Here is a 13,833-nt window from a genome sequence, read left to right as displayed (position 1 = left end):
AAAGCAATAAATACATATTTAAAAGTGTCAAATCAACAGTCATTACTGTCCCGTTTTTATTTTCCAAACGGAATCCCGTTTTCAAAGTGAGGATATTTGGATCATTGGATTCGTGCTTCACTATCCCACGTGTGGGGTTATTTCTCACTAGTTATTCCCCGTTTGGAATGCATGAAAAATCTTCTTGGTGGAAAATTTTTCTTGGGAACTTTGTTCGTTTCAATGGGAAATCATATGGTTATGGCTTATTTAGAGGGTTATCATTATAAATTGAAGGTCCCTCTTAGAAAAAAAAAAACATTTTAGAGGGATGTAACTATAAAGGCATTTGGTAGGAACCATCTCAAAAGGCATTTTCGCAGGCCGGTTTGTGCATGAGAGAGCAGCCACCTAATGAGAAAAACAAAATCTGTTGAAGAAGTGAGCCTGTGTGTGTTACGTGCCTAATCGGCCGTAACACAAATAAACAAAATAAAAAGGAAGACTAGGGAAGATGATGGTTGATTTGAGGCAACCAGGACCTCCTAACAGCTCGGTTTGAGATGAGCCATTACTCTCTTAGAAACATAGTCTCTATTTTGTTGTAAATTCTCTTCACCTTTATTAATGATAAACATGCCCTTTAAATAAAGCAACTACAACCTACGTTCTGTAGTTACATGGATAATAGCATAACCCAAAAGATAGGAAACAATGAGAAAAATAAGGAAAAGTAATACCAGCCACGATTCCTAGTAACAACTACAACTTTAAATAACTCATATAAAATATTTAAAAGCCTAAAACTTAGGAGATTTATTCGGGGAAGATTTTCCATCCGTTTTTTGGAGAATCCGTATTCGGCACGCATCATTCCTTCCCCCTTAAAACAACCTTGTCCTCAAGGTTGAATTCCTCACTGGAGAAAATACTTCAATCCACCGGGGTCCCAAATTCTATTGGGCATAGTTTTGTTGAAAAACATTGGCTTTTCATGATCTTCAAAAATGGCGGTCGCGATCATTCGAACCCCGCCTTCAAAATACATTGTGATTGAGGTTGGAAAGTAATATGATTTTTCAATGAGCCCCATCACAATTAAAGAAGGATCGAATAGTTGTACAAACTCAATATGCTTTTCGGCAATGTGTTAAACTAGCCCATCCTTGACGTCATCTGCTCGAACAACAACATTTTCAAGATTCTGTTCTTCTTCGTCTTAGCGCATTTCCTCAATTAGTATGCCGATTTTGTCCGAGCCTTCTTTAAATCACCGTTGCTCTTCTATCCTTTTCGAAAAGGACGCTTTGAGCTTTTGAAAATCTTCATGCACGGAATCCAAAATCTTGCGGAATGAAGCCAGGGCGCAGAACCAGCTGCTGTGATACCAATTTTTACGTGCCTAATCAGCCGTAACACAAATAAACAAAATAAAAAGGAAGATTATGGAAGATGATGGTTGATTCAAAGCAACCGGGACCTCCTAATGGCTTGGTTCGAGAGGAGACATTACTCTCCTAGAAACATAGTCTCTATTTTGCTGTAAATTATCTTCACCTTTATTAATGACAAGCATGCCCTTTAAATAGAGCAACTATAGCCCACGTTTTGCAGTTACATGGATAATAGCATAACGCAAAAGATAGGGAACAATGACAAAAATAAGGAAAAGTAATATCAACCATCATTCCTAGTAACAACTACAACTTTAAATAACTCAAATAAAATATTTAAAAGCCTAAAACTTAGGAGATTTATTCGAGGAAGATTTTCCATCCGTTTTTTGGAGAATCGATATTCGGCACGCATCAGTGTGGCTGCACTCTCATGTAACAGCCAGCCCGTGAAATGCCTTCGGGGATGGTCCCTAGGAAATCACCAATAAATTAAAGGTGCTATCAATAAAAACTTGAGTTGCGGTTATTCAAGCTACATTTCTTTTAGTAAATGATTTTAGCACTCCAATGTTTTGACATGTCGCGAAAGTAGAATGTCTTTTTTGTTTTTAATTTGTGGTGTTGGAGCTTTTTGGGAACGGTAAATAACCTTTTGACAGCCCTTTAAATACTAAAAGATCAGAAGCTTGTGTGACATATCAAAACATTGGAGTGCTAAAAACATTTTTCCTATTTTTTTTGTATAAACAAACAATGAAAAGCAGAAAATTCTGAAAAAGTTTTTCTTTTCCAAACTTCATCAAAAAAATCTCGCAATCCAAGAATGGCCTTAGTAATTTGAATATTCCTGATAGTGAGACAATAAGAAGAGAAATTTTCAGTTGATTGAGAGGGGTGTGATGTGGCTTGGAAGAATAGAAAAGGGGAGGGTGTCTTCACAAAATTGTAAGGCATGATTTAGGGCATAATGATAATGTGTTTATGTCTATTTTCTAGGATATGCTTATAATTGGCTAATCAAAGCAATATTTTGGCTATGGTGTCAACGAATCCACTTCAGATCGGATCCACCTATGCCTCAATCATGACCCATTCAAATCCCTCAACTGTCATATCAGATTCAGTGTGTTCTTCGGATCCTACTTCTTCTGTCTCTGTCATGATCTATTTCAAATTGGACCATCCGTTAGAGTGTCCCATTAGGTTCTACTTAAATTGTACAAAGTTAGAATGTCCAGTCCACTATTAGTGTGTTTATGCAATTTATTCAGATAAATTAGCCGTTTCTCTCTGACTAATCTATAGTTATAAATAAGAAAATGCCTGTAAACAATAAAACTAATATAAAATACATAAAAGAATACCTAATGAAATCGTACAACAACAGAATTCAATGAAAAAGGTAAAAAATTGTATCATTGTGATTATGTAAAATTAACGGCACAGACAAAATGGAAAAAAAGAAACAAGAATTCCTTCATGAGATAGTGTGAAGGTTTGAGCCTTTTATTAAGTTCCCAAATCTAGAGTCCAAAATGAGCAGTGTCCTTACCATCAATGCCTATTTAACTATTCCTTCTTGATTTAAACAGTGAGACATTGTTTAGACTTTAGATTGTAGGAAAAACGTTTTTTGTGGAAAAATCTTCCCAGGAATTTTTTTTTTCGTCTCCATGATTTAGAGGGAAATGATATAGTTACGACTTTTTTGAATGGCTGTTGACTTAAGAGGGCGTCTCCAAATATAAGGAATTGCTTGCTTCAATTCGAAAACTGATTAAGGATGAAGATACCATATTTCTATTGGCCCAGCCTCAAGAAGATGAGGTGAAGATGGTGGTATTTAGCATACCTATGGACGCCTTTGAAGGTATTGGCTTGGATGTAGTAAAAAAGGATGTGGTCAACGCCGTTTCTCAATTTTGAATAGCAGTAAGTTGTCTAGAGCTTATACTCATGTTTATGATTGTTGAGAAATTCCGCTGGGTAAACCAATCCGATCGCGCACAAATTAAACGGAAAAGAAAAAAATAACACAAGCAAGCCACAAGATGAACACCAAGATTTTATGTGGTTCAGCCAAGCCTACTCCACTGGTGAGAAACACGATCTTCCACTATGAGAAAAAACAATATACAAGGATTACAATGGATTTAAGCCAAAACCCACAACCTGCAACCCTTTCCTTGCTTCTCAAACCCAAGACCGTACACCGAGAGAAACCCTGAAAAAGAACCCAAGAGAAAACCCCGAGAAGAAAAACCTCTTCTCCCTTTCTCTCTCTTTTTCTCACTCTCCCTCTTCTTCTTTTTTCTCCCTTCCAAGAGGCAGCTGACACACCCCTTTTGCTCTCTTGTTTTGCCGCACCCTCTTTTGCAGTCCACAAAGAGGTTTAATACCTCTAGGTTTTCCCCAAAACCTAACGAGGCAATTTCTATTTCTGTCTCATGCCTTCCCACCAAAGCAATAGAAGGTGGTGGGAATAAGGCAACTTTCCAACAATGATATTTATACTGTGGACGCGCTTGTAAGTCGGTATTGGAGGTGCTGCCCTTGATATTTCATCCAACAGCAGCGCACTTTTTAAGGAGCTGCTGCTGGATCAAATATCAAGGGCGGTACTTCTTTCGTACCGCCAATATTGACATGTATGCGCATTCACCGTATAATTTCTCACATGTTTATAACCATCATTCTAGAGATTGGAAATCCCAAAAGCTTCTCGGACTTTAGGCATATTGGCTTTATGTAATTTCTGATATAAAATCATATCTATGCTAATAGCCATTCGTCTTGGTAATGTTTCTAAAATAATATCCCATGGACAAGGGACTTTTATGAAAGGAAGACATATTATCAACAACATATCTATAGTCCAAGAACTTATGCAAAGGTTGGACAGCAAAGTGAGGGGTGATAATATCTTGTTGAAGCTAGATATGATAAAGGCCTATGATATGATGAACTGGGTTTTTCTTCGAAAAGTATTGGAATCATTTGGCTTTAGCGAAGATTGTAAAATCTGATTAATGGAATGAAAAGCAACTTTTTGTTTTCAATTTTAATAAATGTAGAACCAAAAGGCCTTCTAGGGGACTTATACAAGGAGACCCTTTATCCCCTCTTCTGTTTATAACGGAAGAGGTTTGAATAGGGGTTTCAAGAGTGTTTTTCATGATGAAAAGGCCACTATCACATGTCAAGAGGGTTTGTTCTGACTACCCACAGCTTATTTGATGATTTGTTTTTAAAATTTCACTCGTTCAAAAACAATGAGAAGCAAGAATACTCAACCTATGACAAGGAGTTCTATGTAGTGGTGCAAGCTTTGCATTATTGGAGACAATATCTTATACCCAAGGAATTTTCTTTATGTTCTAACCATGAAGCACTAAGATATATCAATGCAGAGAAGAAGTTGAGCGATAGACATGCCAAATGGGTTTCCCTTTTGCAGGTGTATACTTTTGTTGTCAAGCAAAAGGCAAGTGCAGAGAATAAGGCTGTTGATGTGGCTAGCTAGTTGTGTTGCTCATGCACTTATTATCATCATACTATGGCAATCCAGGTTATTTTCTTCGACTTGCTTAAGTGAGATTATCCTTCGTATCATGGCTTCAGTATTGTCTATGCTGAATTGCTAGCAGGCCAACAATCCTCTTATCTTGATTTCTCATTGTACGATGGTTATCTTTTGAAGGAAACTCATTTATGCCTTCACAACACTTCACTTCTAGACGAGATGATATGGGAATTACACGTGGGTGGAGCAGTAGAACATTTTGGTAGAGAAAAGACCATCGCAATGGTTGAAGATCGACTTTCTTGGCCTAGTCAGAAGCGTGATGTGGCTAAGGTTGGTAGGCAATGTCACTCATGTCAGTTAGACAAAGGGAGGAAGCAGAATACTGGTCTCTACAATCCTCTTCCTATCCCATACGAACTTTGGCAGGATCTAAGCATATATTTTGTCCCTGGATTGCCTAAGTCCTTAAGTGAGCAAGATTCTATATATGATGTGGTTGATCGTTTCTCCAAGATGACTCATTTTATGCCATGTAGCAAGACAATTGATACTATTCACATTGTGCATTTTTTTTAACGAAGTTGTGTGACTACATGAGTGCCAAGTACCATTGTCTCAGATTGTGACATCAAGTTCATGAGTTATTTTTGCTATAACCTATGGCGTATCTTGAGTATCATGAAATTTTCTTCAATGTTTCATTCACAGACCAATGATCAAACAGAGGTTGTGAATAGAAGGTTGGGTAATCTCTTGAGATGTTTGGTGCATGATCATGTTAAGCAGTGGAATCTTATTCTACCGACAGCTGAATTTTCTACACCAGTCACATCCCTTTTGAGATTGTGATGGGAATTCAACCTCAATTGATTTGGTTCCTTTTCCTCTTGAAGTGAGACCAAGTGATAATTTATACAACTTTGGTACTCAAATCAAGTAGACTCATGATGATGTCAGGAGCATTGCAGGAATGAGTCATATAAGTCGCAAGCTGATTTACATTGCAGGTTCACTGAGTTTAATGAGAGTGACATGGTCATGATTAGCATAGGTTGTGGCACTTCTATACGGATGTCGATTGGGGTACAGAGAAGAAGTGATGAACATTTCTGTAAGAAACTAATTAAATGTCTCTAAGGCATAATCATTATCAAGTCAAACATAATTTGTGAAGTAGCCATCTCCAACATAAAGATTATCACGTTTCACATAATACATGAGAACATACCTAAATCTCCTATCACATGTTGTGGCACTTCTATAAGGATATCAATTGGAGTACAAAGGAGAAGTGATGGAAATTGGTGCAAGAAACTAATTAAATGTCTCAAGGTGGAAAGCATGATGAAGTGACAGTAAATTGAGGTTAGGTGGTTGGTTCATTGCAAACTTAAAACCATGGTTTTAAATATCGGTTTCGGCTAAAATTTCGGACTTATCCGAAACCGAAATTTCAGCCGAAATCCTGAAATTTGAGTGATTTCGATCGAAACTTTGTGAAAGAATAAAAAATTAATATTTTTTAACAAATTTTGCCGAAATTGCTGAAATTAACAAAATTTCAACCGAAATTTTGTAAATTTCGGCTTTTTCGGTTTTGCAACGTTTCGGTTTCAGTCTTAACCGAAATTTAAAACCCTGCTTAAAACCGATCATGGGCAGTACCTAATAAGGGGAGTGGTAGCAAGAATGAAATTTTGAGAAAACACCGCTTCCAAGACCACCATTAAGAGTGAATGAGCACATCAAGTCTACCACAATTTTGTCTGCATCCAATACCACAAGATCAGCCATCATGATAGCAACCAAGGTTAGATCCACAATGAGAATAACATGTTCTACAAAATATGGGTGAGCATAAAAGGTAGTGAATTCTAAAGTGCATTCGCCAATTGAATTGCACCACACAGAGTTCATTGGGGGTCACATATGGGGCATGTTAGAAACAGATGGGACAGACATGTCGGTTCAAGGCCAAGTCCATCCAGAACAAAATCTTCACCGTTAAACAAAATGCATTAGATAACTGCAAAAGAGCCACAGATTCCTTTGAATCTGATTCTATTTGGCACCATTATGATGATGTGAGCCCCACGTGGGAACTTGGATGATGGCTTAGTGTTTTAGGAGTCTTAGCAGTTGTAGTCTGTCTATTTACTTCTATTAGTATTGCTGCTAGATTTAGTTGCTTTGACTTTTCTTTAGCTCTTATGGGCCGTTTGGATATGCGGATTTTAGAATCCGGGATTTCTTCAAAATTGTAGCTAAGAGACAAGAGAAGAAGCGGACCAGCCGTCGTTTTTGTCTCATTTTTTACTTCTCGCCCTTCTTTCCGTCAGCAAGAGCAAGAGAGTAGCAGATCCTCCCATATTTCCAGGTTTTAGAGATCTCAGGATGCAGGAGAGATTTTTAAAACCTGAATTTCTCACTTAAAATCCAAGAAACGCGTTGTCAGGACAGCATACAACAGCTTGATCAGGAACCCTCTTTTACACAGTTTTCAAACTAAAAACCCGGATTCTAAAATCCGGGTATCCAAACGGCCCCTTAAAGTTAGAGGCATTTTTGGAATTTCATTAAAAGTAGTGTTGCATGTGAAGAGTGATATGAATACTAAAACCCTATATAAGCTTATGTTTGCTTCAATTTATTATTATTGAACGAAGATTTATAGAATTTTTGCTGATGCTAAAGTGTGTGATTGCGTCTCTAGGTGAGAGTACCTAAGCCTAAGTGTGATTGCATCCCTTGGTAAGAATACCTAACTCTATGTGCAATTGCTTGGGTTTCTCTCCTTATTTTTCTTTCTCCTGCTATTTCTATTCTTTTTCTTCTTTTTTTATGGGTAAGCTGGGGTTTGGCGGGGACCCCTACCGGTTTATTAGAATATGAAAGATAATACATTCAGCAAACAAGGCAAAACCCTATCATAAGAATAGGGACACATACTAAGAAAACAAAGGCAAGACTTATCCTTAGAAATGATATACTAAGGAAAAGAGGAAGCGCAACGAATCTCAAGAACCACTAATAGCCAAGGGCGTCTATCATCCTCTTACTCAGCTTCTTAGCTCTCTTTCTACTCACCTCGTGCCATTCTTCACTTTCATGCAGTTGCGAGACGGCGATGGTGTGGTGACCAGTAGGTTCAGCAGAGGGAGCATCTGGATGTTCCTTTGAAAGATTTTCAACTTCATCATCTTTATCATCCTTATCATCTTTCTTCTCTTCTTCGTAACTATCAAGAATAGCATAGGAGTTGGAAGTCTGAACTTCATGGGTTTTTGCTATATGGACTTTGTTAGGTCTAAAATTGGTAACAGGTTATGGTAGGGCCGGAAGGGCTGATCTGACAAGCCACAGCTGAAGGGCTGGTGGAGTCCTGCGCTGCACAAGGGCACAGACAAGAAGACAAAGGGTCAGAAGACCAACCCGGAGTGTTGCTCCGGACGGGCGCTTCGACACTCAAGTCAGTATGAGCAGGAGTGCAGAGCAATGTCAGAGCAGAAAGCTTAGGGTTTTTTATTTCAGATCCCTCACCTTAGCACAAGGAGGGGCAGGTGGAAGTCCCTGGTTGGTCCAGGTGTCATACCTAGCAGGGACAGGTGTTGGCTTTGCAGTGGTCCCTGTGAGGGCCACGTGTCAACAGCCAATTGGTTGCTGAGTTCGGACCCCATCGCTGAGTTCGGACCCCATCAGACTTCTCCCAGATTAGGTGGCACTTCACTTCTTTCTCTGTTTGAAGGCTTGAGATGGTAGGGAGTTGAACGACTGATGTCTCTACAGGGGCTATCCAAGGAAGGGTTATCATTTAGGTTTTCAACAGGATCAGATTCATTACTCTTTCGAACAGGTTTCCACACCTTTTTGCCTTGTACTGGCTTTGGCATAGAAAGGAGACTGCAATTCTCCAAAGAGTGGGAGAAATCTTTGCAATTTGTACAGGCTTTGGGTTTCTAGTCATAGACTATGTTTTGGACTATGTCTCCCGAGGAAGATTTGAGCGTAATAGAGTCAAGAAGCTGCTGTCCAGCACTAACTTGGACACAAATTCGAGCAAAATTCAGCCTTGATGCCTCAGCTGTTTTGGTATCCGTGTAGAGAGGTTTTCCAATTAGCTGGCAATGCGACTCAAACAATGCGAAGACCAAAATTTAAGGTGCGGCCCAGGTAGACGGATCCAAACCGGAACTTCGGAGAGATGCTGTTTTTCCATGTGGGAACTAGGGTCCCATCGTTGAAGGATTAGAGGCCTTCCTCCGTAGTTGTGGGATGTATCTTCAAGGACCCAGGAACAATCTTCAGGATTTGAAAATTTGAAGAGAAAAAATCCATTTTCAAGAGTATACAGTTGTAGATCCCCCATTAACTTCCACTTCCGAGAAAGGCTTTCCTTTAGGGCCATGAAATAGGGTCTTCTACCCAAGAAGAATCCTACCAAACAGTTTTCCCATAGATCCTCAGCTTCCTTTGTCTCCTCATCCTTGAATAAAAACTCAAAGCTTTCTTTTTCTTTTTCTGCTGGAATGATATACTTGAGCTACTCTCTCTCTCTCTCTCTCTCTCTCTCTCTCTCTCTCTTGAATAGCTTATTTACTTATTTTCTCTGCACAAATCTCATCTAACAACATCCTTAGACCCCTCTTTTCCTTCTCTTAACATTCATTAAATCCTAGTTATAAATCTTAATCAAATCCCAACTTATAATTCATTCAGCAACCATATTTTCCCAAAACCAGAAATCAGCCAGCCTAAAAGGCCCATCAAAACCTTAGAGAAAAAGAATCTTAAGCAGCTACCCACCTTCCCTTTGATGTTCCCTAAATCCCTTTCATGCCCCTTCTGTCCATATTCCATCTAGAAACCCAGACCCTCATTGACATTCTCCGCAGAATATTTTGAACTAGAATTATAATTCTCTTTTAAAACATCAGTTCTTAACCTAACTCCTAGAATCCTTAATCAAACAGTAGACCAATGCATTGGTTGCTTGTTCTACTTTGTGCAGAAAGTATTCAACCATCAATGCATACATTAGTTTACAATACAGAGAGAGAAGAAACAATAATGTCATATAGCACAGCTTCGCACAAAATGCAAGGTCTAGACTCTAGACTGTTATAGAAATACAAAAAGATGAATGGATATCAGCAGAACAGGAGGTGAGTTTTTATTCTCTCCACAGACTTCTTTCAATAATAATCAGCAAAAGACTGTTATTATACACAGCACTTGGGCCCAAATTTTGGAATCACATTTTCAAATACCAATCTCATATTGACATGTGGTTTCAATTTTACATTTAGTGCCCAGCACTACTTTGGGTGGCACCCGTTTTTTAAATGAAACAATGAAAAATATTTCCTCAAGCAATTTTTTCCGTGGGAAACTACAATTACAACGTGAACATGTGAACTGAGGCTCGAAAGCAATCAAATGATTCCTGGGAATCAAGAGTTTCAAATCGAAACAAACTCAATGATATATGACCATAGGAGGAATCTTGAACCCAGAGTTTTTAAGGAATGGTATTACCTGTGGTCTCTCAACTAAATCGTGGTAAAAGGAGTACTCTGCCTCATAATCATGTAAACCAAGCTCAGCTCTCTGGTTGGTATGATAATGATGCTTTACTAATTCTGATTTTCCAAACCCAAAAACACTAACCTTCTCGCAGATTCCCAATGCAAGCATGATGGCTTGCATCCCTGAAGAGTAATGAAACATCCTAGTATCATGGTAAGCACCCCATTCTTCTGGGGGCTTCCCTGTCTCCTCCACAAATTGTTTCAGTGAATAATACTTCACAATCCTTGTACACAAGACATCGAGCCGGGGATCTGTAATGAGCAATGGGGCCTTGTGTGATCCATTGCAGATCACATAGTCCATGAAATGCACAGCTTGGCATATGTACATAATCATCGGCACTTTTTCACCATAAGGATGACAGAAACAGCCTTGTCCACGTGAGCACAAGTGCAGGATATTACTGTTTACAAATGCAATGTTGGTTTTTGAACCCACATGTCGCTCATACCCCGCAGTCTGGGCATTGTTCAATCTGATCACAATCTCATGGCTGTCAATGAATGCACCACTCTCATTCTTCAGTAGAATCCCACTATTGCCAACAACAGCACAAGACCCATATGGACGATTGGAACCCACAAAACCATAATGCTGATCGAGAGGATGCTTAACAAGATCGATCAAATCCAACATGATTTCGGGTTGGAATCGCTTAGTATGAATCCAATCACGCAGAGACGTGCGAATTTCGGGCCAGAACTTTGAATACTTTAGAGAATCAAGGTGGATTGGGATTCTTCTAGAAGATCGCAACTGCACATCATTTTGATTGTTTCCCCTTTGGGACGAGATGGAACGATGATGAGCCTGACCGCCAAAATTATCTTCCAGCAACTGATCAATCTGTTCTCTTGATTCTTGCTCTCCGATGTCATTTGCCGCAAATGCAAGCAGAGTCTTGTTAGTGAGCAGAGTCTTGTTAAAGACAAGTGGAAGACGAGAAATGAAATTCGCGCGAAATGCCTCTCTGCAACTCAGTGCAGTGCATATTGCAAACAAGAGAATTAAACAGAACGTTTGACGAATATGTCGTTTCATTGGAGCCAAAGTCTCGTATTTAAATACCAATGAGTAATGTTAAAAATTTGCTAAGCAAAGAGTAGAATCCTAACCAAATATCTCAAAGTAAAAGTATCAACATCTTCACAGCGATGCCAGCATTGTTAAAAAGATAAATTCCTAAAAACAAGATACAAAGCGCAAAAATTCAATCAAGTAATAGCTACAAATCAACAAAGAAAGCAGTAACCCCAACCCATATATCTTTAAGTGAAAATTCAACAAAATAGATCTCAACCAAGGTGGAAACCGCTAAAACTCATCACAGTAGTTAAAAAAAAGAAAGAAAGAACCCTCTAAAACTGAAGAATAAACCAGAGATCTTGAAGTGGGAATCTCGCCATATTATTAATCAAAAGATTAATAAGAACAATAGCTATGGAGGAGAAAAGCAGAACTAAGTCACAATAAAAGTCAAAAACCCTTTAAGTCTCGCCAACCATTTCTCCAAAAGGTGCACAAAATCCAACAGCAAGTTGAAGAAAATAAAAGCACCAAAACACACAAGAAAACCCAAAAAAATGGATACTCTAGAATCTAAACTATGTATCTTAGAGTGAAAACATAAAGGTTTATCTATAAGAGGAGAAAAAGAAGGATTTGGAAATCCAAGAATGGAGAAGAAGAAAGGAAGAGTGAAATAATCAGATTTTGGGAATTATACCACTCGGCTTACAATAGATTATCGGAGCTAGGAGAGGGAAAGATCTCGTCGAGCTCCTTGTTTTTGTCCAAGCTGAGGAGATGTGATTTTCTAGTCGTCTATTTATAAATCCTTGACAGAGAGAGCGCCAAGGAGACGTGATTTTCAATTCCTCCATTTATAAATAACGGACAGAGAGAGAGAGAGAGACGTGATTTTCAATTTTGGATTGCATGGAAAAACATTTCACGGTAAAGTTTTCTTTGGAATTTTTTTTCTTTCCACAATTTAGAGGAAAATAATATCATTATGGTTCATGTAGAGAGATATATTATTATAAATTGAAGGTGCTTCCAGAGAAAAATTGAATAGGATTGGTTCAAGCTATTTTTTCATGTTTTCATGTGTAAAAACAAGTAGGAAATTTTAAAAATATTTTTCCTTTCCAAACTTTTCCTGAAAATTCCTACAATCCCAATAAGGCCTTAATTTATTGAGACATCCCTCTAAATTAACCATAATCATGTTGTTTCCCTACAAATGCGGAAAGAACAAAAAAAATCCTTAGAGGAAATGTTTTTCTTGCGATCGAAACAGGGTTCGAGGTAAATGATACTTCCACCCTTTTATCCACATTGTCACTCCCTTCGAACTTGTTTTTTCTTCATTTTCAGAAAAGATTAACAAAAGAGGGGTGGAAATATCATTTCCCTTTCTAATATTACTATTAAGATTAAATTAAGGTATGTAAGATGATACCTTTCCATGTGTTTAGCTACAAGCCTACAAGTGATTATTTTAGTGATTATTTTAGGCTTTTGACATAATTGGGTCAACTTAGGAAGTAAATACCTCCCTCGGTTGCCCTGATAACCAACCTTGGATCCAAGATGACAAGACTTTGCGTGTGGTCAAAAACTTCGATCTAGGGGGGATCATGACTCGACCCACATGATCCTAAGCCCGTGTCTAAACATCATCCAATGCGTAAGATTGTGTTGAAAAATTCAACTCTTTGGATCCACTTAGAAAAACCCTGAGATCCAAGGCATGTTTGTTATGGAATTAGAGATTCGATTTTGAGTCTAAAACTGATTCTTAGCCAAATGAGGCATTTGGTTCGGTGTAGTTAATTTGGATCTTTGCTGCGATGTGGAATCGATTTGAATCCAAAATCAATTGTACTTAAATGCCCACTATTAAACATGCCTTCTTTAGGGTTCTGCCAAGAAAAGCTAACCGTTGATTTTTGTAGTCATCTACCTTACACATGAGATGTTCCTTCAAGACGAGACCAAGATCATGTAGGTATCCTTATGATGGTCTGTAATATTAAGTATTGGATTTTGAGTCCAAAATTATTGAACTTAAAATTAAACGTAAATTTGAGTCCAATCATCAGTTTTGGACTCACTAATTAATTGCTTCTCAAAATCCAAAACAAATAGGGCCTAAGCAATTCAAACCATTAGATCAATGGACTTTCGTTTGTTGAGTGTGATTCCAACATTAGGTTAACTAAGTCAGGAGGTTGGAAACGAAACCGGTTTGGAATTAGAGGGGCGAGGGGCAAGCATGGTTTAAAATTTCGACCGAAAACCGAAATTTCGGATTCTGTGCCCCACGATGAATGAAAT

At 38.3% G+C, this 13,833-nt stretch overlaps 1 pseudogene; it reads right to left on the bottom strand.

Annotated features, from left to right (window-relative positions):
- Positions 1 to 9,891: 9,891 nt before the first annotated feature.
- On the bottom strand, positions 9,892 to 12,320 carry LOC143880954 (beta-1,6-galactosyltransferase GALT29A pseudogene; annotated as a pseudogene).
- Between the last annotated feature and the right edge of the window lie 1,513 nt (positions 12,321 to 13,833).

This window comes from Tasmannia lanceolata, unplaced genomic scaffold (genome assembly GCF_043159265.1).
Source record: "Tasmannia lanceolata isolate RefF3 unplaced genomic scaffold, GAP_Taslan_0.1 ptg000007l, whole genome shotgun sequence".
Classification (NCBI taxonomy): domain Eukaryota; kingdom Viridiplantae; phylum Streptophyta; class Magnoliopsida; order Canellales; family Winteraceae; genus Tasmannia; species Tasmannia lanceolata.
Note: the sequence above shows the minus strand (reverse complement) of the source record. Positions and strands in the feature narration are given on the sequence as shown.